The sequence below is a fragment of the Ranitomeya variabilis genome, chromosome 2, assembly GCF_051348905.1.
Source record: "Ranitomeya variabilis isolate aRanVar5 chromosome 2, aRanVar5.hap1, whole genome shotgun sequence".
Classification (NCBI taxonomy): Eukaryota; Metazoa; Chordata; class Amphibia; order Anura; family Dendrobatidae; genus Ranitomeya; species Ranitomeya variabilis.
Genome location: NC_135233.1, coordinates 381846568 through 381871023, shown reverse-complemented (window position 1 = coordinate 381871023; position 24456 = coordinate 381846568). Strand labels below are relative to the sequence as shown.

At 42.5% G+C, this 24456-nt stretch overlaps 1 protein-coding gene across 2 annotated transcripts in view; it reads right to left on the bottom strand.

Annotated features, from left to right (window-relative positions):
* Window positions 1–24456, bottom strand: part of LOC143806159 (H-2 class II histocompatibility antigen, E-S beta chain-like) — a 287273-nt gene that overhangs the window by 92977 nt on the left and 169840 nt on the right. The gene's annotated exons all lie outside the window — the stretch shown is intronic.

Sequence of the window (24456 nt, the reverse complement as noted above, 5' to 3'; positions counted from 1 at the left end):
GGGCTGCCCTAGAAGGCTCCCTGATAGCTGCATTGCTGTGTGTACGCCACTGTGCAAACCAACTTCTTTTTTCAAAGCACAAATCCTCTTGTTCCTTCCTTTCTGCACAGCTATCTTTTTTGTTTGTCCACACTTTTTATTTAATTTGTGCATCAGTCCACTCCTTATTGCTGCCTGCCATACCTGGCTGAGATTACTGCAGGGAGATAGTAATTGTAGGACAGTCCCTGTTTTTTTTTTTTTTTTTGTGGGAGATTAAGATTGGCATTTCTGCTAGAGTGCCATCCCTGTGTGTGCCATCTCTCACTCAGTGGGCCATAGAAAGCCTATTTATTTTTTTGCTTGATTTGGGTTCTAAAATCTACCTGAAAAAAAATCACTACATCAATCAGTGGGAGAAAAATATTGGCCTCAGGGCTTGTGTGCCACTCCTGACTCCTGTGTGTGCCATCTCTCACTCAGTGGGCCATAGAAAGCCTATTTATTTTTTTGCTTGATTTGGGTTCTAAAATCTACCTGAAAAAAAAATCACTACATCAATCAGTGGGAGAAAAATATTGGCCTCAGGGCTTGTGTGCCACTCCTGACTCCTGTGTGTGCCATCTCTCACTCAGTGGGCCATAGAAAGCCTTTTTTTTTTTTTTTTGCTTGATTTGGGTTTTTAAATCTACCTGAAAAAAATCACTAAATCAATCAGTGGGAGAAAAATATTGGCCTCAGGGCTTGTGTGCCACTCCTGACTCCTGTGTGTGCCATCTCTCACTCAGTGGGCCATAGAAAGCCTTTTTTTTTTTTTATTTGGTTTCTAAATTGTCCCTGAAAAAATCATTTTATCTTATTTGGTTTCTAAAGTCTCCCTGAAAAAGAAAAAAAAAAAAACAGTGGGAGATTAATATTGCCCTTTCTGCTTGTGTGCCACTCCTGACTCCTGTGTGTGCCATCTCTCACTCAGTGGGCCATAGAAAGCCTTTTTTTTTTATTATTTGGTTTCTAAATTGTCCCTGAAAAAATCATTTTATCTTATTTGGTTTCTAAAGTCTCCCTGAAAAAAAAAAAAAAAAAAATAGGTGGGAGATTAATATTGACATTTGTGCTTGAGTGACAGTCCTGCGTGTGTGGCATCTCTATGATTTGGTGCCACAGAAAACAGAGTGTGTAACATTGTGCCTGATTTTCCTTGTGGTCTCACCAACCTGTTAAGGGATATTGAAATCATACTGAAGTTATAGCTCACCGTGTAAGTTGGTTGACAGCAACAAATAAAGTTACTTTGGTTAAGTTTTTCAAACAATGAGGAAGTCTGGTGCAAGAGGTCGTGGCCGTGGGCGTTCATTGTCAGCTGGTAATGATGGTAGTGGTAGTGGAGCATCAGGTAGTCGTGGGGATAAAAATATTCCACCTAAGGCCGGGGACACACTTAACGTATAAAAAAACGGTCCGTTTTTCACGGCCGAGAATCGCACAAATGTTTCAAAAACAGTGATCCGTGTGCAGTGCGAGGATGCGATTTCCTCGCATCAAATGATCCGTGTGACATCCGTGTGACATCCGTATGGCATCCGTATGCCGAGATTTTCTCGCAAGCTTGCAAAACCGACATCTAATGGATTTATGTGCTCAAATGTTCGGGAAAACATATATACAGTATATATATAGAGATATGTCATTGAGACACATATATATATATTCTGTATTTAGATTTCATTCAGCGCGATATCTGTGAACAGCCGGTAATTCAATTGCCGGCTTTGCATTTCTCCTGCACAAACCCGACAGGATATGAGACATGGTTTTCATACAGTAAACCATCTCATATCCCCTTTTTTTTGCATATTCCACACTACTAATGTTAGTAGTGTGTATGTGCAAAATTTCAGCGCTGTAGCTGCTAAAATAAAGGGTTAAATGGCGGAAAAAATTGGCGTGGGCTCCCGCGCAATTTTCTCCGCCAGAGTGGTAAAGCCAGTGACTGAGGGCAGATATTAATAGCCAGGAGAGGGTCCATGGTTATTGGCCCCCCCGTGGCTAAAAACATCTGCCCCCAGCCACCCCAGAAAAGGCACATCTGGAAGATGCGCCTATTCTGGCACTTGGCCACTCTCTTCCCACTCCCGTGTAGCGGTGGGATATGGGGTAATGAAGGGTTAATGCCACCTTGCTATTGTAAGGTGACATTAAGCCAGATTAATAATGGAGAGGCGTCAATTATGACACCTATCCATTATTAATCCAATTGTATGAAAGGGTTAAAAAACACACACACACATTATTAAAAATTATTTTAATGAAATAAACACAGCGGTTGTTTCAGTATTTTATTGCTCTCTCAATCCATCAGCAACACCCTCGCTTGGAAAAATAATAAACGCACAAGATACATACCCTCAGCTGAACCGTCACGTCCCACGAGGTAACCCATGATCTGAAGGGGTTAAAATATTTTACAGGCAGGAGCCCTGCAAATGCAGCTGTGCTCCGTGCCTGTAATCCCCGGCGAATGAATGAAATGTAGGTCATTGACCTACATTTCCTACAGTCGCGGTGATGCGCCCCCTGGTGGATGTCCTCATATGACCTGGAGCGTGGGAAAAAGTTCCCAGGCTGCAGTTCATGAGAACATCCACCAGGGGGCGCATCACCGCGACTCAATGTAAGTATAGATCACTGCTTTCCTTTCAGCACCCGGGGATTACAGGCACGAGCGAGTGGTTTATCGCAGCTCGTGCCTGTAATATTAGTTAACCCCTTCAGATGGATTACCTCGTTGGACGTGATCTGACATCAGAAGGTATGTATCTTGTGCGTTTATTATTTTTCCAAGCGAGGGTGTTGCTGATGGATTGAGAGAGCAATAAATTATTAAAACAACCGCTGTGTTTATTTCATTAAAATACTTGTAAATCATGTGTGTGTGTGTTTTTTAACCCTTTCAAACAATTGGATTAATAATGGATAGGTGTCATAATTGACGCCTCTCCATTATTAATCTGGCTTAATGTCACCTTACAATAGCAAGGTGGCATTAACCCTTCATTACCCCATATCCCACCGCTACAGGGAGTGGGAAGAGAGTGGCCAAGTGCCAGAATAGGCGCATCTTCCAGATGTGCCTTTTCTGGGGTGGCTGGGGGCAGATGTTTGTAGCCACGGGGGGGCCAATAACCATGGACCCTCTCCTGGCTATTAATATCTGCCCTCAGTCACTGGCTTTACCATTCTGGCGGAGAAAATTGCGCGGGAGCCCACGCCAATTTTTTCCGCCATTTAACCCTTTATTTTAGCAGCTACAGCGCTGAAATTTTGCACATACACACTACTAACATTAGTAATGTGGAATATGCAAAAAAAAGGGGGATATGAGATGGTTTACTGTATGTAAACCATGTCTCATATCATGTCGGGTTGGGGAAGGAGAAATGCAAAGCCGGCAATTGAATTACCGGCTTTTCTATAGAGCAGCGCTGCGTATTTCTCGCAATGCACACGCATGGTCCGTGTGTAATCCGATTTTTTCTCGCCCCCATAGACTTGCATTGGCGAGTCTCGGCCGAGATACGCTGACAATCGCAGCCTGCTGCGAGTTCCCTCGGATCCGAAATACGGTGGAGAAAATATCGGATGATGGGAGCTGCACCATAGATTAACATTGGGCCGAGTGCTATGCGATTTTTTATCGCATAGCACTCGTCCGTATTACGGTCTAGTGTGACCCCGGCCTATGTCTGGAGCTGTGGAGCCAGTTTCGTCGTCTGGCTACACAAGGCCTCGAACGCTCTCTTTTCGGGGAGTAGGAAAACCGCTTTTAAAGCCGGAGCAGCAACAGCAAGTTTTGGCTTACCTTGCAGACTCAGCCTCTAGCTCTTTTGCCTCCTCTTCTGAAACTGGTAAATGTAAAAGCAGCGCGTCGCTTGTGGATGTTCACGGTCAGGGACAAGTCGCTTCCTTGTCCTCTTCAGCAAAAACTACAACAAGAGAGAAGGATGCAGCAGGCGACACAACGGGTTACTCCATGGAGCTCTTTACACATACCGTCCCTGGCTTAGAAAGTGAAACACTTAACAGGCCATGCCCATTACAAGTAGATTCTGACATGGAGTGCACTGATGCACAGCCACAGCCAGAGTACTATGCTGCTCCTTTGACTCAGACCACAACATTGCCCTCTCAGGGTACTGATCCACAATCAGACCCTGATGAGACTATGTTGCCCCGCCACGAACGCTATACCACCGACCGACACGGTGACACAGACGAAGTTGCACACGAGCTCGAAGAGGAGGTAATAGATGACCCAGTTGTTGACCCCGATTGGCAGCCATTGGGGGAACAGGGTGCAGGCGGCAGTAGTTCAGAAGCGGAGGTGGAGGAGGGGCCGCAGCAGGCATCAACATCGCAACAGGTTCCATCTGCCGGGCCCGTATCTGGCCCAAAACGCGTGTCAAAGCCAAAACCTGTTGGAGGACAGCGTGGCCATCCGGTTAAAGCTCAGTCTGCAATCCCTGAAAAGGGATCCGATGCTAGGAAGAGTGCAGTCTGGCATTTTTTTAAACAACATCCAATTGATCAGCGCAAAGTCATCTGTCAAAAATGTTCAACTAGCTTAAGCAGAGGTCAGAATCTGAAAAGTCTCAATACTAGTTGCATGCATAGACACTTAACCACCATGCATTTTCAAGCCTGGACTAACTACCAAACGTCCCTTAAGGTTGTAGCACCCTCAGCCAATGAAGCTAGTCAGCAACGCAACATCCCTTCCGTCACTGTAAGGCCACCATTTTCCGCACCACCGGCAGTATCTGTGCAGGTTTCTTTGCCAGCCAAAAGCAGTCAGGGTCAGGGAATCACCAGTTTTGTAGGAGGAAATATTGCATCTAGGGCACCGGCGGAAACAATACCGTCTCCAACCGTCTCTCAGTCTGCCATGTCCACCGGCACACCCGAAAGTTCCACGATCTCCTGCTCTCCAGTCCAGCTCACCCGACATGAGACTCTGGTTAGAAAAAGGAAGTACTTATCCTCGCATCCGCGTACACAGGGTTTTAACGCCCACATAGCTAGACTAATCTCGTTAGAGATGATGCCCTACCGGTTAGTTGAAAGCGAAGCTTTCAAAGCCCTGATGGAGTACGCTGAACCACGATACGAGCTACCCAGTCGACACTTTTTTTCCAGAAAAGCCATCCCAGCCCTGCACCAGCATGTTAAACAGCGCATCGTCCATGCACTCAGGCAATCTGTGAGTACAAAGGTGCACCTGACTACAGATGCATGGACCAGTAGGCATGGCCAGGGACGTTATGTGTCCATCACGGCACACTGGGTGAATGTGGTGGATGCAGGGTCCACAGGGGACATCAATTTCGGGACAGTTGTGCCTAGCCCACGGTCTAGGAAACAGTTGGCTGTAGGCGTTCGCACCCCCTCCTCCTCCTCCTCGTCCTCCTGCAGAAGCTACAGCTCTTCCACAGACCGCAGTCGGCCAACCACTCCATCGGCAGATGACACTGTTGCACACCAGTTGTCCCATTATGGGCCAGCTACTGGCAAGCGTCAGCAGGCTGTATTGGCTATGAAGTGTTTGGGCGACAACAGACACACCGCGGAAGTTCTGTCCGAGTTCTTGCAACAAGAAACGCAGTCGTGGCTGGGCACAGTAGATCTTGAGGCAGGCAAGGTAGTGAGTGATAACGGAAGGAATTTCATGGCTGCCATCTCCCTTTCCCAACTGAAACACATTCCTTGCCTGGCTCACACCTTAAACCTGGTGGTGCAGTGCTTCTTGAAAACTTATCCTGGGTTCTCCGACCTGCTCCTCAAAGTGTGTGGACTTTGCTCACATATCCGACGTTCGCCTGTACACTCCAGCCGTATGCAGACCTATCAGCGGTCTTTGAACATTCCCCAGCATCGCCTAATCATCGACGTTGCAACAAGGTGGAACTCAACACTGCACATGCTTCAGAGACTGTGCCAACAGAGGCGGGCTGTTATGTTTTTGTGGGAGGATACACATACACGGGCAGGCAGTAGGATGGCAGACATGGAGTTGTCAGGTGTGCAGTGGTCGAAGATACAAGACATGTGTCAAGTCCTTCAGTGTTTTGAGGAATGCACACGGCTGGTTAGTGCAGACAACGCCATAATAAGCATGAGCATCCCCCTAATGTGTCTGCTGATGCAAAGTTTGACGCACATAAAGGATCAGGCGTCTGCACCAGAGGAAAGCCTTGATGACAGTCAGCCATTGTCTGGTCAGGGCACTGTACAGGACGAGGTAGCGGGCGAAGAGGAGGTGGAGGACGAGGAGGATGATGGGGATGAGTATATTTTTAATGCGGAAGCTTTCCCGGGGGCACTGGAAATTGGTTGCGTGGCAAGGCCGGGTTCTGGTTTTTTGAGGGACACAAGTGACGTAGATTTGCCTGAAACTGCCCCTCAACCAATCACAACCGGAGACTTGACAACTGGAACTTTGGCCCACATGGCGGATTATGCCTTACGTATCCTAAAAAGGGACACACGCATTACGAAAATGATGAACGATGACGATTACTGGTTGGCCTGCCTCCTTGATCCACGCTATAAAGGCAAATTGCAAAATATTATGCCACATGAGAACTTGGAACTAATATTAGCAACCAAACAATCAACTCTTGTTGACCGTTTGCTTCAGGCATTCCCAGCACACAGCGCACGTGATCGTTCTCACACGAGCTCCAGGGGGCAGCAGACTAGGAGTGTTAGGGGTGCACACATCAGAAGTGGCGTTGGACAGAGGGGTTTTCTGACCAGGTTGTGGAGTGATTTTGCTATGACCGCAGACAGGACAGGTACTGCTGCATCAATTGAAAGTGACAGGAGACAACATTTGTCCAGTATGGTTACTAACTATTTTTCATCCCTTATCGATGTTCTCCCTCAACCGTCATTCCCATTTGATTACTGGGCATCAAAATTAGACACCTGGCCAGAATTGGCAGAATATGCATTGCAGGAGCTTGCTTGCCGGCAGCAAGTGTCCTATCAGAAAGAGTATTCAGTGCTGCAGGTTCAATATTAACCGAAAAAAGGACTCGTCTGGCTACCCAAAATGTTGATGATCTAACATTCATTAAAATGAACCACAACTGGATTTCGAAATCTTTTTCCCCACCTTGCCCGGCCGACACATAGCTTTCCTATGAAAAGCTCTTGCCTGTGGACTACTGTGAATTACTTTTCTAATGTCTAATTTGCTGCAGCTGATTGTCCAGCATACGACATGTTTACACCTCCCTAAATGGCCAAACTCCCCACACGGGGCCGTGGTATCGCGACTTGGCGCAAGCACCCGTGAGACTGCTGTTTGTCTGAAGAGGTGGGTGTGCTCGCTTTTGGTCGACGGCATTGCTACTGGGTCCCTCATAGTACAATAAAGTGTCTCTGGCGGTGGTGGTGCGCACCCAACTTCAGACACAATGTTGTAACATGAGGGGCCCTGGGCCTGTACCGCCGGCCACAAGAGAGTTCACCCACCCCCAGGTCAAACATTGCTCTACCACTTCCACAGTTATCTCTCACACTTCCACCAATGTTTAGTCTATGCGCTGACATCCTTCCATACCTGCCACTGACAATACCATTGTGTTGACATGTATGATGGTACTTAACATAGTCAGGGGCAGTGTCCTCTATTTACCACAGTAAATACTTTGCGCTAAATTAGTAGGTCTGAAACAACGCAGAGGATCCCACCCCTGAACCTAATGATTGCACCCTTTAGTGTTTTTGTTTTGTTTTAATGCGAGACATTCACATTTATTTGTTGTTTTCGACTACAAACTGGCAGACACTCATTACAATCGGCCTCCGTTGACCAGACCACTGCTGCCCGTGTACCCCTGGAACCTATTTTACAGTGCCTACAGCCAGCCCATTTTATTATGTTAGGCCTTCGAAGCCTGTCTGCGGTCCCTCCTTCCACTAGGCCTCCACTGACCAGACCACTGCTGCCCGTGTACCCCTGGAACCTATTTTACAGTGCCTACAGCCAGCCCATTTTATTATGTTAGGCCTTCGAAGCCTCTCTGCGGTCCCTCCTTCCACTAGGCCTCCACTGACCAGACCACTGCTGCCCGTGTACCCTTGGAACCTATTTTACAGTGCCTACAGCCAGCCCATTTTATTATGTTAGGCCTTCGAAGCCTGTCTGCGGTCCCTCCTTCCACTAGGCCTCCACTGACCAGACCACTGCTGCCCGTGTACCCTTGGAACCTATTTTACAGTGCCTACAGCCAGCCCATTTTATTATGTTAGGCCTTCGAAGCCTGTCTGCGGTCCCTCCTTCCACTAGGCCTCCACTGACCAGACCACTGCTGCCCGTGTACCCTTGGAACCTATTTTACAGTGCCTACAGCCAGCCCATTTTATTATGTTAGGCCTTCAAAGCCTCTCTGCGGTCCCTCCTTCCACTAGGCCTCCACTGACCAGACCACTGCTGCCCGTGTACCCTTGGAACCTATTTTACAGTGCCTACAGCCAGCCCATTTTATTATGTTAGGCCTTCGAAGCCTCTCTGCGGTCCCTCCTTCCACTAGGCCTCCACTGACCAGACCACTGCTGCCCGTGTACCCTTGGAACCTATTTTACAGTGCCTACAGCCAGCCCATTTTATTATGTTAGGCCTTCGAAGCCTCTCTGCGGTCCCTCCTTCCACTAGGCCTCCACTGACCAGACCACTGCTGCCCGTGTACCCTTGGAACCTATTTTACAGTGCCTACAGCCAGCCTATTTTATAATGTTAGGCCTTCGAAGCCTGTCTGCGGACCCTCCTTCCACTAGGCCTCCACTGACCAGACCACTGCTGCCCGTGTACCCCTGGAACCTATTTTACAGTGCCTACAGCCAGCCCATTTTATTATGTTAGGCCTTCAAAGCCTGTCTGCGGTCCCTCCTTCCACTAGGCCTCCACTGACCAGACCACTGCTGCCCGTGTACCCTTGGAACCTATTTTACAGTGCCTACAGCCAGCCCATTTTATTATGTTAGGCTTTCGAAGCCTGTCTGCGGTCCCTCCTTCCACTAGGCCTCCACTGACCAGACCACTGCTGCCCGTGTACCCTTGGAACCTATTTTACAGTGCCTACAGCCAGCCCATTTTATTATGTTAGGCCTTCGAAGCCTGTCTGCGGTCCCTCCTTCCACTAGGCCTCCACTGACCAGACCACTGCTGCCCGTGTACCCCTGGAACCTATTTTACAGTGCCTACAGCCAGCCCATTTTATTATGTTAGGCCTTCGAAGCCTGTCTGCGGTCCCTCCTTCCACTAGGCCTCCACTGACCAGACCACTGCTGCCCGTGTACCCCTGGAACCTATTTTACAGTGCCTACAGCCAGCCCATTTTATTATGTTAGGCCTTCGAAGCCTGTCTGCGATCCCTCCTTCCACTAGGCCTCCACTGACCAGACCACTGCTGCCCGTGTACCCTTGGAACCTATTTTACAGTGCATAGAGCCTATTTTTTTATTTTATTTAATATTAATAAAGCCATGATGGACTACGCTGTACCACGCTATGAGCTACCCAGTTGACAATTCTTTTGCGAGAAAAGCCATCCCACCCCTCCACCAGCATGTTAAAGACCGCATTGTCCTTGCATTCTGTCAATCTGTGAGTCCAAAGGTACACCTGACAACAGACACATGGACCTGTAGGCATGGCCACGGAAGGTTACGTGTCCTTTGTGGCGCAATGGGTTAATGTATTGGATGCATGGTCCACACAGGGGACAGCCTGGTAAGTCTGTCTGCAGTCCCTAATTCAAGTTGTCCTCAAATGAATAAATCTGAGCTTCCACCTTCTGGCTCTCATTAAGTGCTGTTTTTTTTTTAAAAAAATGGTGTTTAGGGCCTACTAACGGTGTCTGCCCCTCCCTGGTGTTGCCCTCAACTGAATACAGCTGATCTTCAACCTTCTGGCTCTCATTAAGTGCTGTGTTTTTAAAAATTGGTGGTTAGAGCCTACTAACGGTGTCTGCCCCTGCCTGGTGTTTGTCCTCAACTGAATACAGCTGAGCTTCTACCTTCTGGCTCTCACTAAGTGCTGTTTTTTTTTAAAAAAATGGTCTTTAGGGCCTACTAACGGTGTCTGCCCCTCCCTGGTGTTGCCCTCAAGTGAATACAGCTGAGCTTCAACCTTCTGGCTCTCATTAAGTGCTGTGTTTTTAAAAATTGGTGGTTAGGGCCTACTAACGGTGTCTGCCCCTGCCTGGTGTTTGTCCTCAGCTGAATACAGCTGAGCTTCTACCTTCTGGCTCTTATTAAGCTTTTTTTTTTTTTTTTTTAATTGCTGGATGGGGCCTAATACCTCTGTTTGCTGCTCCATGGTGTTTGTCCTCAACTGAATACCGCTGAGCTTCTACCTTCTGGCTTTCGGCCTATAGTATCAGATATTAAACTGCATTTGGCCTACTAGTGTGTTTGGGCCCTTGAAACAGTGTCTGCTGCTCTTGGGTTTGCTACTCCACTGAACAAAGCAATGCCGCCTGTTTAGTCCTGTTACCAATTTTGAACTGCATTTAGCCTACTTTATTCTTTGGCCCTATATCTGTTTCCTCCTCATCCTGCCCATTGCCCAGCCACTGCTAGATGAGTCTGCTGGTACATTGACCTAGACCACTACATTCCCCTTGCACTCTACACAGCCAGAATCTGACCCTGCTGAAAGTAAGGTTCCCCTTCCCGCATGTTATACCACCTTACACAGGGACAAAGAGGAAGGTGCAGATGAAAGTGCAGGTTCCTTCATCAGGTGGGGGGGGGGGCATACTCGTTGGCGATGTCACTGGCACAGGGCCCCTCAGAGTACGCAAAAGTGTCGCTGCTGGTGGGAGGCGCCCCCGCCATGCAAACACACCGCTGTACTTTGAGGGGCCCTGTGCCAGTGCCAATGCGAACGAGTGGGCCACCCCTGCTTGCTCAGGATCACAGCACTTGCAACGTTGGAATACTTACCTCTCCCTGCTCCACCGCCGTGACATAGTCCACGATTCCTGGGCCCACTAAAACCTTGAACCAGCCCTACCCCCCACAACTTTTGCCAAATGACCCCCAAGTTCCAATGAACAACTATTATTATAAAGTTAATTAAGATTGACAAGCTTCAGAAACAAGAATGGATGTTTTTGCCATTAAAATGGGCACTGTAGGTGTTTTCCTGGCCTCCACTCACTGCCGACTATGCTTCCCCATTGACTTGCATTGGGTTTCGTGTTTCGGTCGATCCCCGACTTTTAGCGATAATCGGCCGACTGCACTCGACTCGACTCTGGACAAAGTCGGGTTTCACAAAACCCGACTCGATCTTAAAAAAATGAAAGTCGCTCAACCCTAGACGTCACAATCCACTGAGTTCGGTGATAGATTACAGCACGGTAGACATTTTGTCTCTGCTGCAGCCAATCAGCAGAGGAAAGAAACCCCGCTGGACCCTGCTAGAATGATTAAGGTTATGTACATACGGTGTCTTTTTCAGGAGTAGTTTCCTTGGAAAACAGCTGAAAAAATGCTGAAAAAAACCCCAAAAAACTAAAATGATCTGCAATGTAAAAGTGACTTGTACATAAGTTCACTCTTTTTCAGCTTCTCCTAACCGCTTTAGGTTTTCAAAGATGTAAAACAGTTGAAAGAAGTCAGCAACAAGCTCACTATTAACACCCACAGTATATATATAAAAAATGCCTGTAAAAAAACAAAAAAAAATCTTAAAAGACGCTTCAGGAAAAACATCTCTGTTATGTTCCTGAAAACTCTTCCTTTTATACAGGACAACCCGTTTAAATGATATGCAACCTCTGTTGACGGCATTGTCAAATCAAGCCCTTATATAAACTTAAAAATAAAAAAGATTGGTCTCTGGGAAACTAAAAAAAATACTGAATGTTGGCGGCCTAAAAGTGAACAGGTGTAGCTAGGATCACATCAGTATGCAGGTTTTTTCTAATTGTTATAGTAGTAGAAAAATTAAGCCAAGGCCACTTTCACACGTTCAGTATTTGGTCAGTATTTTACCTCAGTATTTGTAGCCAAAACCAGAGAAAAAAGCAGAGATGGTTACCTGCTGAAGCCTCCAAACAAATTCACCAGCAGGGCGCATCGGACCCGATTAATGATGGCAGCAACACAGGTGCAAAAAATACCGATGAAACAGCCACTTTCAATCCAGTATTGGTTGTTTGGCATTAGTGCACAAAAGATAAACGATAATAGTCTGTATGTGGCATTGTTCACACAGGCAATGCAGAGCATCTGGTTTACAGCCTATTACTAACGCACATGCAGGCGGGCTGCCCAGTGCTACAAAATGCATGCTGTGTGAATAGAGGCCTACAGTTTACAGAGCCATCTTGGTTCGACTGCGCCCTGCAAGATAAAGTGCAAAAAAAAACACATATCAATGTATGTAAGGTATTAGTTTATATTGGGGCCTCAATATGTAAGCTGGCAACCCGCGTCAAGGGTCCTTACATTTTTGCCGGTCCTAACGCTAAACATTGAGTAAAAGCTCACAGACGCACAAAGAGGACATACATTGATATGTGGTTTTTTTTGCACTTTATCTTGCAGGGCGCAGTCGGACCAAGATGGCTCTGTAAACTGTAGGCCTCTATTCACACAGCATGCATTTTGTAGCACTGGGCGGCCCGCCTGTATGTGCGTTAGTAATAGGCTGTAGACCAGATGCTCTGCATTGCTTGTGTGAACAATGCCACATACAGACTATTATCGCTTATCTCTTTGTGCACTAATGCCAAACAGCCAACAGTGGATTGAAAGTGGTTGTTTCATCGGTATTTTTTGCACCTGTGTTGCTGCCATCATTAATCGGGTCCGATGCGCCCTGCTGGTGCATTTGTTTGGAGGCTTCAGCAGGTAACCATCTCTGCTTTTTTCTCTGTGATTTTTTTTTTTGTAGCCAAAACCAGGAAAGGATCAGAGGAGAAGTATAATAGAAACACGTCACCACTTCTGCATTTATCACCCACTCCTGGTTTCTGCTGCCAAATGCTGATGTAAAATACTGACTAAATACTGACTGTGTGAACGTGGCCTTAGGCTATGTGCACACGATGCGGAATTGGTGCGGATCCGCAGCGGTTTTTTCCACGCAGAAACGCTGCAGTTCCACACTGTGATTTACAGTACAATGTAAATCAATAGAAAAAAAGCTGTGCTAATGGTGCAGAAAAATCCGCATGAAAACCGCTGCGGACCAAAAGAAGTAGCATGCTACTTCTTTTGTGCGGAACTGCAGCGTTTCTAACCCCTTCCATTATAGAAATCCGCAGGGGTAAAAAAACGCAGAAAATCCACATCAATTTTGCAACAAAAACGCACAAAATCCGCGGCAAATCTGCACCTGCGTTTTCTGCCAGGGGATGCAGATTTTGTGCGGAAATTCTGCACCCCAATCCGCAACGTGTGCACATAGCCTTAAAGAAATGGATCTGTCACATAACAGACAAAAATGGCGACGGACAGAACCAAGTAAATACAGTACTCAGGTCTTTGTTGTTTCTGTTACAGCGTCCATCTTTTTAGCGGAAAAACATGCAGCATGTTGTACCTGTTTTTGTATTGAATATAATGAAACTTACTACTGAGCCTCCTAACAAATACTACAACACAAAGGTGTACCTAGCCTGAGCATTGAAATGTAGAGTGGGCCCCTGGAGACAGTTCCACTGGTGGGCCCTAGGCACCCCAGTGCGACACTGATATTATTATATCTCCTCCTATATATCCTACATGTGATATGTGCTGTATAATACAGTATATACAGGGGTCTCACCCCGGTCACCAGTGATACTGTGTATATTATTATTATATCTCCTTTATAGCCTACATGTAATATGTGCAGTATAATACAGGATATACAGGGGTCTCACCCCTCTGTATATTATTATATCTCCTCCATCCTACATGTAATATGTGCTGTGTAATACAGAATATACAGGGTCTCACCTCTCTGGTCAGCAGTGATATTGTGTATATTATTATTATATCTCCTCCATCCTACATGTAATATGTGCTGTATAATACAGTATATACAGGGGTCTCACCCCCGTCTCCAGTGATACTGTGTATATTATTATTATTATATCTCCTCCATCCTACATGTAATATGTGCTGTATGATACAGTATATACAGGGGTCTCACCTCTCCGGTCAGCAGTAACCCTGTGTATATTATTATTATATCTCCTCCATCCTACATGTAATATGTGCTGTATAATACAGAAGATACAGGGTCTCACCTCTCCGGTCAGCAGTGATACTGTGTATATTATTATTTTATCTCCTCTATATCCTACATGTAATATGTGCTGTATGATACAGTATATACAGGGGTCTCACCCCCGGTCACCAGTGATACTGTGTATATTATTATTATATCTCCTCCTCTATATCCTACATGTAATATGTGCTGAATGATACAGTATATACAGGGTCTCACCCCCGGTCACCAGTGATACTGTGTATATTATTATTATATCTCCTCCTTTATATCCTACATGTAATATGTGCAGTATAATACAGTATATACAGGGGTCTCACCCCCGGTCACCAGTGATACTGTGTATATTATTATTATTATATCTCCTCCTTTATATCCTACATGTAATATGTGCTGTATAATACAGTATATACAGGGGTCTCATCCCCGGTCACCAGTGATACTGTGTATATTATTATTATATCTCCTCTATATCCTAAATGTAATATGTGCGGTATAATACAGTATATGCAGGGGTCTCACCCCGGTCACCAGTGATACTGTGTATATTATTATTATATCTCCTCTATAGCCTACATGTAATATGTGCAGTATAATACAGGATATACAGGGGTCTCACCCCTCTGTATATTATTATATCTCCTCCATCCTACATGTAATATGTGCTGTGTAATACAGAATATACAGGGTCTCACCTCTCTGGTCAGCAGTGATATTGTGTATATTATTATTATATCTCCTCCATCCTACATGTAATATGTGCTGTATAATACAGTATATACAGGGGTCTCACCCCCGTCTCCAGTGATACTGTGTATATTATTATTATATCTCCTCCATCCTACATGTAATATGTGCTGTATGATACAGTATATACAGGGGTCTCACCTCTCCGGTCAGCAGTAACCCTGTGTATATTATTATTATATCTCCTCCATCCTACATGTAATATGTGCTGTATAATACAGAAGATACAGGGTCTCACCTCTCCGGTCAGCAGTAATACTGTGTATATTATTATTTTATCTCCTCTATATCCTACATGTAATATGTGCTGTATGATACAGTATATACAGGGGTCTCACCCCCGGTCACCAGTGATACTGTGTATATTATTATTATATCTCCTCCTCTATATCCTACATGTAATATGTGCAGTATAATACAGTATATACAGGGGTCTCACCCCCGGTCACCAGTGATACTGTGTATATTATTATTATTATATCTCCTCCTTTATATCCTACATGTAATATGTGCTGTATAATACAGTATATACAGGGGTCTCATCCCCGGTCACCAGTGATACTGTGTATATTATTATTATATCTCCTCTATATCCTACATGTAATATGTGCAGTAAAATACAGTATATACAGGGGTCTCACCCCCGGTCATCAGTGATACTGTGTATATTATTATTATTATATCTCCTCCTTTATATCCTACATGTAATATGTGCAGTATAATACAGTATATACAGGGGTCTCACCCCTGGTCACCAGTGATACTGTGTATATTATTATTATATCTCCTCCTCTATATCCTACATGTAATATGTGCGGTATAATACAGTATATACAGGGGTCTCACCCCCGGTCACCAGTGATTCTGTGTATATTATTATTATATCTCCTCCTCTATATCCTACATGTAATATGTGCTGTATAATACAGTATATACAGGGGTCTCACCCCCGGTCACCAGTGATACTGTGTATATTATTATTGTTATATCTCCTCCTTTATATCCTACATGTAATATGTGCTGTATAATACAGTATATACAGGGGTCTCACCCCGGTCACCAGTGATACTGTGTATATTATTATTATTATATCTCCTCCTTTATATCCTACATGTAATATGTGCTGTATAATACAGTATATACAGGGGTCTCACCCCCGGTCACCAGTGATACTGTGTATATTATTATTATATCTCCTCCTCTATATCCTACATGTAATATGTGCTGTATAATACAGTATATACAGGGGTCTCACCCCCGGTCACCAGTGATACTGTGTATATTATTATTAATATTATAACTCCTCTATATCCTACATGTAATATGTGCTGTATAATACAGTATATACAGGGATCTCACCCCGGTCACCAGTGATACTGTGTATATTATTATTATTATATCTCCTCCTTTATATCCTACATGTAATATGTGCTGTATAATACAGTATATAGAGGGGTCTCATCCCCGGTCACCAGTGATACTGTGTATATTATTATTATATCTCCTCTAAATCCTACATAATAGGTGCTGCATAATACAGTATATACAGGGGTCTCACCTCTCCGGTCAGCAGTGATACTGTGTATATTATTATTATATCTCCTCCATCCTACATGTAATATGTGCTGTATAATACAGAAGATACAGGGTCTCACCTCTCCGGTCAGCAGTGATACTGTGTATATTATTATTTTATCTCCTCTATATCCTACATGCAATATGTGCTGTATGATACAGTATATACAGGGGTCTCACCCCCGGTCACCAGTGATACTGTGTATATTATTATTATATCTCCTCCTCTATATCCTACATGTAATATGTGCTGAATGATACAGTATATACAGGGGTCTCACCCCCGGTCACCAGTGATACTGTGTATATTATTATTATTATATCTCCTCCTTTATATCCTACATGTAATATGTGCTGAATGATACAGTATATACAGGGGTCTCACCCCCGGTCACCAGTGATACTGTGTATATTATTATTAATATTATATCTCCTCTATATCCTACATGTAATATGTGCTGTATAATACAGTATATACAGGGGTCTCACCCCGGTCACCAGTGATACTGTGTATATTATTATTATTATATCTCCTCCTTTATATCCTACATGTAATATGTGCTGTATAATACAGTATATAGAGGGGTCTCATCCCCGGTCACCAGTGATACTGTGTATATTATTATTATATCTCCTCTATATCCTACATGTAATATGTGCTGCATAATACAGTATATACAGGGGTCTCACCTCTCCGGTCAGCAGTGATACTGTGTATATTATTATTATATCTCCTCCATCCTACATGTAATATGTGCTGTATAATACAGAAGATACAGGGTCTCACCTCTCCGGTCAGCAGTGATACTGTGTATATTATTATTTTATCTCCTCTATATCCTACATGCAATATGTGCTGTATGATACAGTATATACAGGGGTCTCACCCCCGGTCACCAGTGATACTGTGTATATTATTATTATATCTCCTCCTCTATATCCTACATGCAATATGTGCTGTATGATACAGTATATACAGGGGTCTCACCCCCGGTCACCAGTGATACTGTGTATATTATTATTATATCTCCTCCTCTATATCCTACATGTAATATGTGCTGAATGATACAGTATATACAGGGGTCTCACCCCCGGTCACCAGTGATACTGTGTATATTATTATATCTCCTCCTTTATATCCTACATGTAATATGTGCTGTATAATACAGTATATACAGGGGTCTCACCCCCGGTCACCAGTGATACTGTGTATATTATTATTATATCTCCTCCTCTATATCCTACATGCAATATGTGCTGTATGATACAGTATATACAGGGGTCTCACCCCCGGTCACCAGTGATACTGTGTATATTATTATTATATCTCTTCCTCTATATCCTACATGTAATATGTGTGGTATAATACAGGATATACAGGGTCTCACCCCCGGTCACCAGTGATACTGTGTATATTATTATGATATCTCCTCTATATCCTACATGTAATATGTGCAGTATAATACAGTATATACAGGGGTCTCACCCCTGGTCACCAGTGATACTGTGTATATTATTATTATATCTCCTCCTCTATATCCTACATGTAATATGTACGGTATAATACAGTATATACAGGGGTCTCACCCCCGGTCACCAGTGATTCTGTGTATATTATTATTATATCTCCTCCTTTATATCCTACATGTAATATGTGCAGTATAATACAGTATATACAGGGGTCTCACCCCCGGTCACCAGTGATACTGTGTATATTATTATTATATCTCCTCCTCTATATCCTACATGTAATATGTGCAGTATAATACAGTATATACAGGGGTCTCACCCCCGGTCACCAGTGATACTGTGTATATTATTATTATTATATCTCCTCCTTTATATCCTACATGTAATATGTGCTGTATGATACAGTATATACAGGGGTCTCACCCCCGGTCACCAGTGATACTGTGTATATTATTATTATATCTCCTCCTCTATATCCTACATGTAATATGTGCAGTATAATACAGTATATACAGGGGTCTCACCCCCGGTCACCAGTGATACTGTGTATATTATTATTATTATATCTCCTCCTCTATATCCTACATGTAATATGTGCAGTAAAATACAGTATATACAGGGGTCTCACCCCCGGTCATCAGTGATACTGTGTATATTATTATTATTATATCTCCTCCTTTATATCCTACATGTAATATGTGCAGTATAATACAGTATATACAGGGGTCTCACCCCTGGTCACCAGTGATACTGTGTATATTATTATTATATCTCCTCCTCTATATCCTACATGTAATATGTGCGGTATAATACAGTATATACAGGGGTCTCACCCCCGGTCACCAGTGATTCTGTGTATATTATTATTATATCTCCTCCTCTATATCCTACATGTAATATGTGCTGTATAATACAGTATATACAGGGGTCTCACCCCCGGTCACCAGTGATACTGTGTATATTATTATTGTTATATCTCCTCCTTTATATCCTACATGTAATATGTGCTGTATAATACAGTATATACAGGGGTCTCACCCCGGTCACCAGTGATACTGTGTATATTATTATTATTATATCTCCTCCTTTATATCCTACATGTAATATGTGCTGTATTATACAGTATATACAGGGGTCTCACCCCCGGTCACCAGTGATACTGTGTATATTATTATTATATCTCCTCCTCTATATCCTACATGTAATATGTGCTGTATAATACAGTATATACAGGGGTCTCACCCCCGGTCACCAGTGATACTGTGTATATTATTATTAATATTATATCTCCTCTATATCCTACATGTAATATGTGCTGTATAATACAGTATATACAGGGATCTCACCCCGGTCACCAGTGATACTGTGTATATTATTATTATTATATCTCCTCCTTTATATCCTACATGTAATATGTGCTGTATAATACAGTATATAGAGGGGTCTCATCCCCGGTCACCAGTGATACTGTGTATATTATTATTATATCTCCTCTAAATCCTACATAATAGGTGCTGCATAATACAGTATATACAGGGGTCTCACCTCTCCGGTCAGCAGTGATACTGTGTATATTATTATTATATCTCCTCCATCCTACATGTAATATGTGCTGTATAATACAGAAGATACAGGGTCTCACCTCTCCGGTCAGCAGTGATACTGTGTATATTATTATTTTATCTCCTCTATATCCTACATGCAATATGTGCTGTATGATACAGTATATACAGGGGTCTCACCCCCGGTCACCAGTGATACTGTGTATATTATTATTATATCTCCTCCTCTATATCCTACATGTAATATGTGCTGAATGATACAGTATATACAGGGGTCTCACCCCCGGTCACCAGTGATACTGTGTATATTATTATTATTATATCTCCTCCTTTATATCCTACATGTAATATGTGCTGAATGATACAGTATATACAGGGGTCTCACCCCCGGTCACCAGTGATACTGTGTATATTATTATTAATATTATATCTCCTCTATATCCTACATGTAATATGTGCTGTATAATACAGTATATACAGGGGTCTCACCCCGGTCACCAGTGATACTGTGTATATTATTATTATTATATCTCCTCCTTTATATCCTACATGTAATATGTGCTGTATAATACAGTATATAGAGGGGTCTCATCCCCGGTCACCAGTGATACTGTGTATATTATTATTATATCTCCTCTATATCCTACATGTAATATGTGCTGCATAATACAGTATATACAGGGGTCTCACCTCTCCGGTCAGCAGTGATACTGTGTATATTATTATTATATCTCCTCCATCCTACATGTAATATGTGCTGTATAATACAGAAGATACAGGGTCTCACCTCTCCGGTCAGCAGTGATACTGTGTATATTATTATTTTATCTCCTCTATATCCTACATGCAATATGTGCTGTATGATACAGTATATACAGGGGTCTCACCCCCGGTCACCAGTGATACTGTGTATATTATTATTATATCTCCTCCTCTATATCCTACATGCAATATGTGCTGTATGATACAGTATATACAGGGGTCTCACCCCCGGTCACCAGTGATACTGTGTATATTATTATTATATCTCCTCCTCTATATCCTACATGTAATATGTGCTGAATGATACAGTATATACAGGGGTCTCACCCCCGGTCACCAGTGATACTGTGTATATTATTATATCTCCTCCTTTATATCCTACATGTAATATGTGCTGTATAATACAGTATATACAGGGGTCTCATCCCCGGTCACCAGTGATACTGTGTATATTATTATTATATCTCCTCTATATCCTACATATATCCTACATGTAATATGTGCTGTATAATACAGTATATACAGGGTTCTCACCCCCGGTCATCAGTGATACTGTGTATATTATTATTATATCTCTTCCTCTATATCCTACATGTAATATGTGTGGTATAATACAGGATATACAGGGTCTCACCCCCGGTCACCAGTGATACTGTGTATATTATTATGATATCTCCTCTATATCCTACATGTAATATGTGCAGTATAATACAGTATATACAGGGGTCTCACCCCTGGTCACCAGTGATACTGTGTATATTATTATTATATCTCCTCCTCTATATCCTACATGTAATATGTACGGTATAATACAGTATATACAGGGGTCTCACCCCCGGTCACCAGTGATTCTGTGTATATTATTATTATATCTCCTCCTTTATATCCTACATGTAATATGTGCTGTATAATACAGTATATACAGGGGTCTCACCACGGTCACCAGTGATACTGTGTATATTATTATTATATCTCCTCCTCTATATCCTACATGTAATATGTGCTGAATGATACAGTATATACAGGGCCTCACCCCCGGTCACCAGTGATACTGTGTATATTATTATTATATCTCCTCTATATCCTACATGTAATATGTGCTGTATAATACAGTATATACAGGGGTCTCACCCCCGGTCACCAGTGATACTGTGTATATTATTATTATATCTCCTCCTCTATATCCTACATGTAATATGTGCTGAATGATACAGTATATACAGGGCCTCACCCCCGGTCACCAGTGATACTGTGTATATTATTATTAATATTATATCTCCTCTATATCCTACATGTAATATGTGCTGTATAATACAGTATATACAGGGGTCTCACCCCGGTCACCAGTGATACTGTGTATATTATTATTATTATATCTCCTCCTTTATATCCTACATGTAATATGTGCTGTATAATACAGTATATACAGGGGTCTCATCCCCGGTCACCAGTGATACTGTGTATATTATTATTATATCTCCTCTATATCCTACATGTAATATGTGCTGCATAATACAGTATATACAGGGGTCTCACCTCTCCGGTCAGCAGTGATACTGTGTATATTATTATTATATCTCCTCCATCCTACATGTAATATGTGCTATATAATACAGAAGATACAGGGTCTCACCTCTCCGGTCAGCAGTGATACTGTGTATATTATTATTCTATCTCCTCTATATCCTACATGTAATATGTGCTGTATGATACAGTATATACAGGGGTCTCACCCCCGGTCACCAGTGATACTGTGTATATTATTATATCTCCTCCTCTATATCCTACATGTAATATGTGCTGAATGATACAGTATATACAGGGTCTCACCCCCAGTCACCAGTGATACTGTGTATATTATTATTATTATATCTCCTCCTTTATATCCTACATGTAATATGTGCAGTATAATACAGTATATACAGGGGTCTCACCCCCGGTCACCAGTGATACTGTGTATATTATTATTATTATTATATCTCCTCCTTTATATCCTACATGTAATATGTGCAGTATAATACAGTATATACAGGGGTCTCACCCCCCCGGTCACCAGTGATACTGTGTATATTATTATTATTATATCTCCTCCTTTATATCCTACATGTAATATGTGCTGTATAATACAGTATATACAGGGGTCTCATCCCCGGTCACCAGTGATACTGTGTATATTATTATTATATCTCCTCTATATCCTACATATATCCTACATGTAATATGTGCTGTATAATACAGTATATACAGGGTTCTCACCCCCGGTCATCAGTGATACTGTGTATATTATTATTATATCTCTTCCTCTATATCCTACATGTAATATGTGTGGTATAATACAGGATATACAGGGTCTCACCCCCGGTCACCAGTGATACTGTGTATATTATTATGATATCTCCTCTATATCCTACATGTAATATGTGCAGTATAATACAGTATATACAGGGGTCTCACCCCCGGTCATCAGTGATACTGTGTATATTATTATTATATCTCCTCCTCTATATCCTACATGTAATATGTGCGGTATAATACAGTATATACAGGGGTCTCACCCCCGGTCACCAGTGATTCTGTGTATATTATTATTATATCTCCTCCTCTATATCCTACATGCAATATGCGCTGTATAATACAGTATATACAGGGGTCTCACCCCCGGTCACCAGTGATACTGTGTATATTATTATTATATCTCCTCCTTTATATCCTACATGTAATATGTGCTGTATAATACAGTATATACAGGGTCTCACCCCGGTCACCAGTGATACTGTGTATATTATTATTATTATATCTCCTCCTTTATATCCTACATGTAATATGTGCTGTATAATACAGTATATACAGGGGTCTCATCCCCGGCCACCAGTGATACTTTGTATATTATTATTATTATATCTCCTCCTTTATATCCTACATGTAATATGTACTGTATAATACAGTATATACAGGGGTCTCATCCCCGGTCACCAGTGATTCTGTGTATATTATTATTATATCTCCTCCTCTATATCCTACATGCAATATGCGCTGTATAATACAGTATATACAGGGGTCTCACCCCCGGTCACCAGTGATACTGTGTATATTATTATTATTATTATATCTCCTCCTTTATATCCTACATGTAATATGTGCTGTATAATACAGTATATACAGGGGTCTCACCCCGGTCACCAGTGATACTGTGTATATTATTATTATATCTCCTCCTTTATATCCTACATGTAATATGTGCTGTATAATACAGTATATACAGGGTCTCACCCCGGTCACCAGTGATACTGTGTATATTATTATTATTATATCTCCTCCTTTATATCCTACATGTAATATGTGCTGTATAATACAGTATATACAGGGGTCTCACCCCGGTCACCAGTGATACTGTGTATATTATTATTATATCTCCTCCTTTATATCCTACATGTAATATGTGCTGTATAATACAGTATATACAGGGTCTCACCCCGGTCACCAGTGATACTGTGTATATTATTATTATTATATCTCCTCCTTTATATCCTACATGTAATATGTGCTGTATAATACAGTATATACAGGGGTCTCATCCCCGGCCACCAGTGATACTTTGTATATTATTATTATTATATCTCCTCCTTTATATCCTACATGTAATATGTACTGTATAATACAGTATATACAGGGGTCTCACCCCCGGTCACCAGTGATTCTGTGTATATTATTATTATATCTCCTCCTCTATATCCTACATGTAATATGTGCTGTATAATACAGTATATACAGGGGTCTCACCCCCGGTCACCAGTGATACTGTGTATATTATTATTATATCTCCTCCTCTATATCCTACATGTAATATGTGCTGTATAATACAGTATATACAGGGGTCTCATCCCCGGTCACCAGTGATACTGTGTATATTATTATTATATCTCCTCTATATCCTACATATATCCTACATGTAATATGTGCTGTATAATACAGTATATACAGGGGTCTCATCCCCGGCCACCAGTGATACTGTGTATATTATTATTATATCTCCTCTATATCCTACATATATCCTACATGTAATAT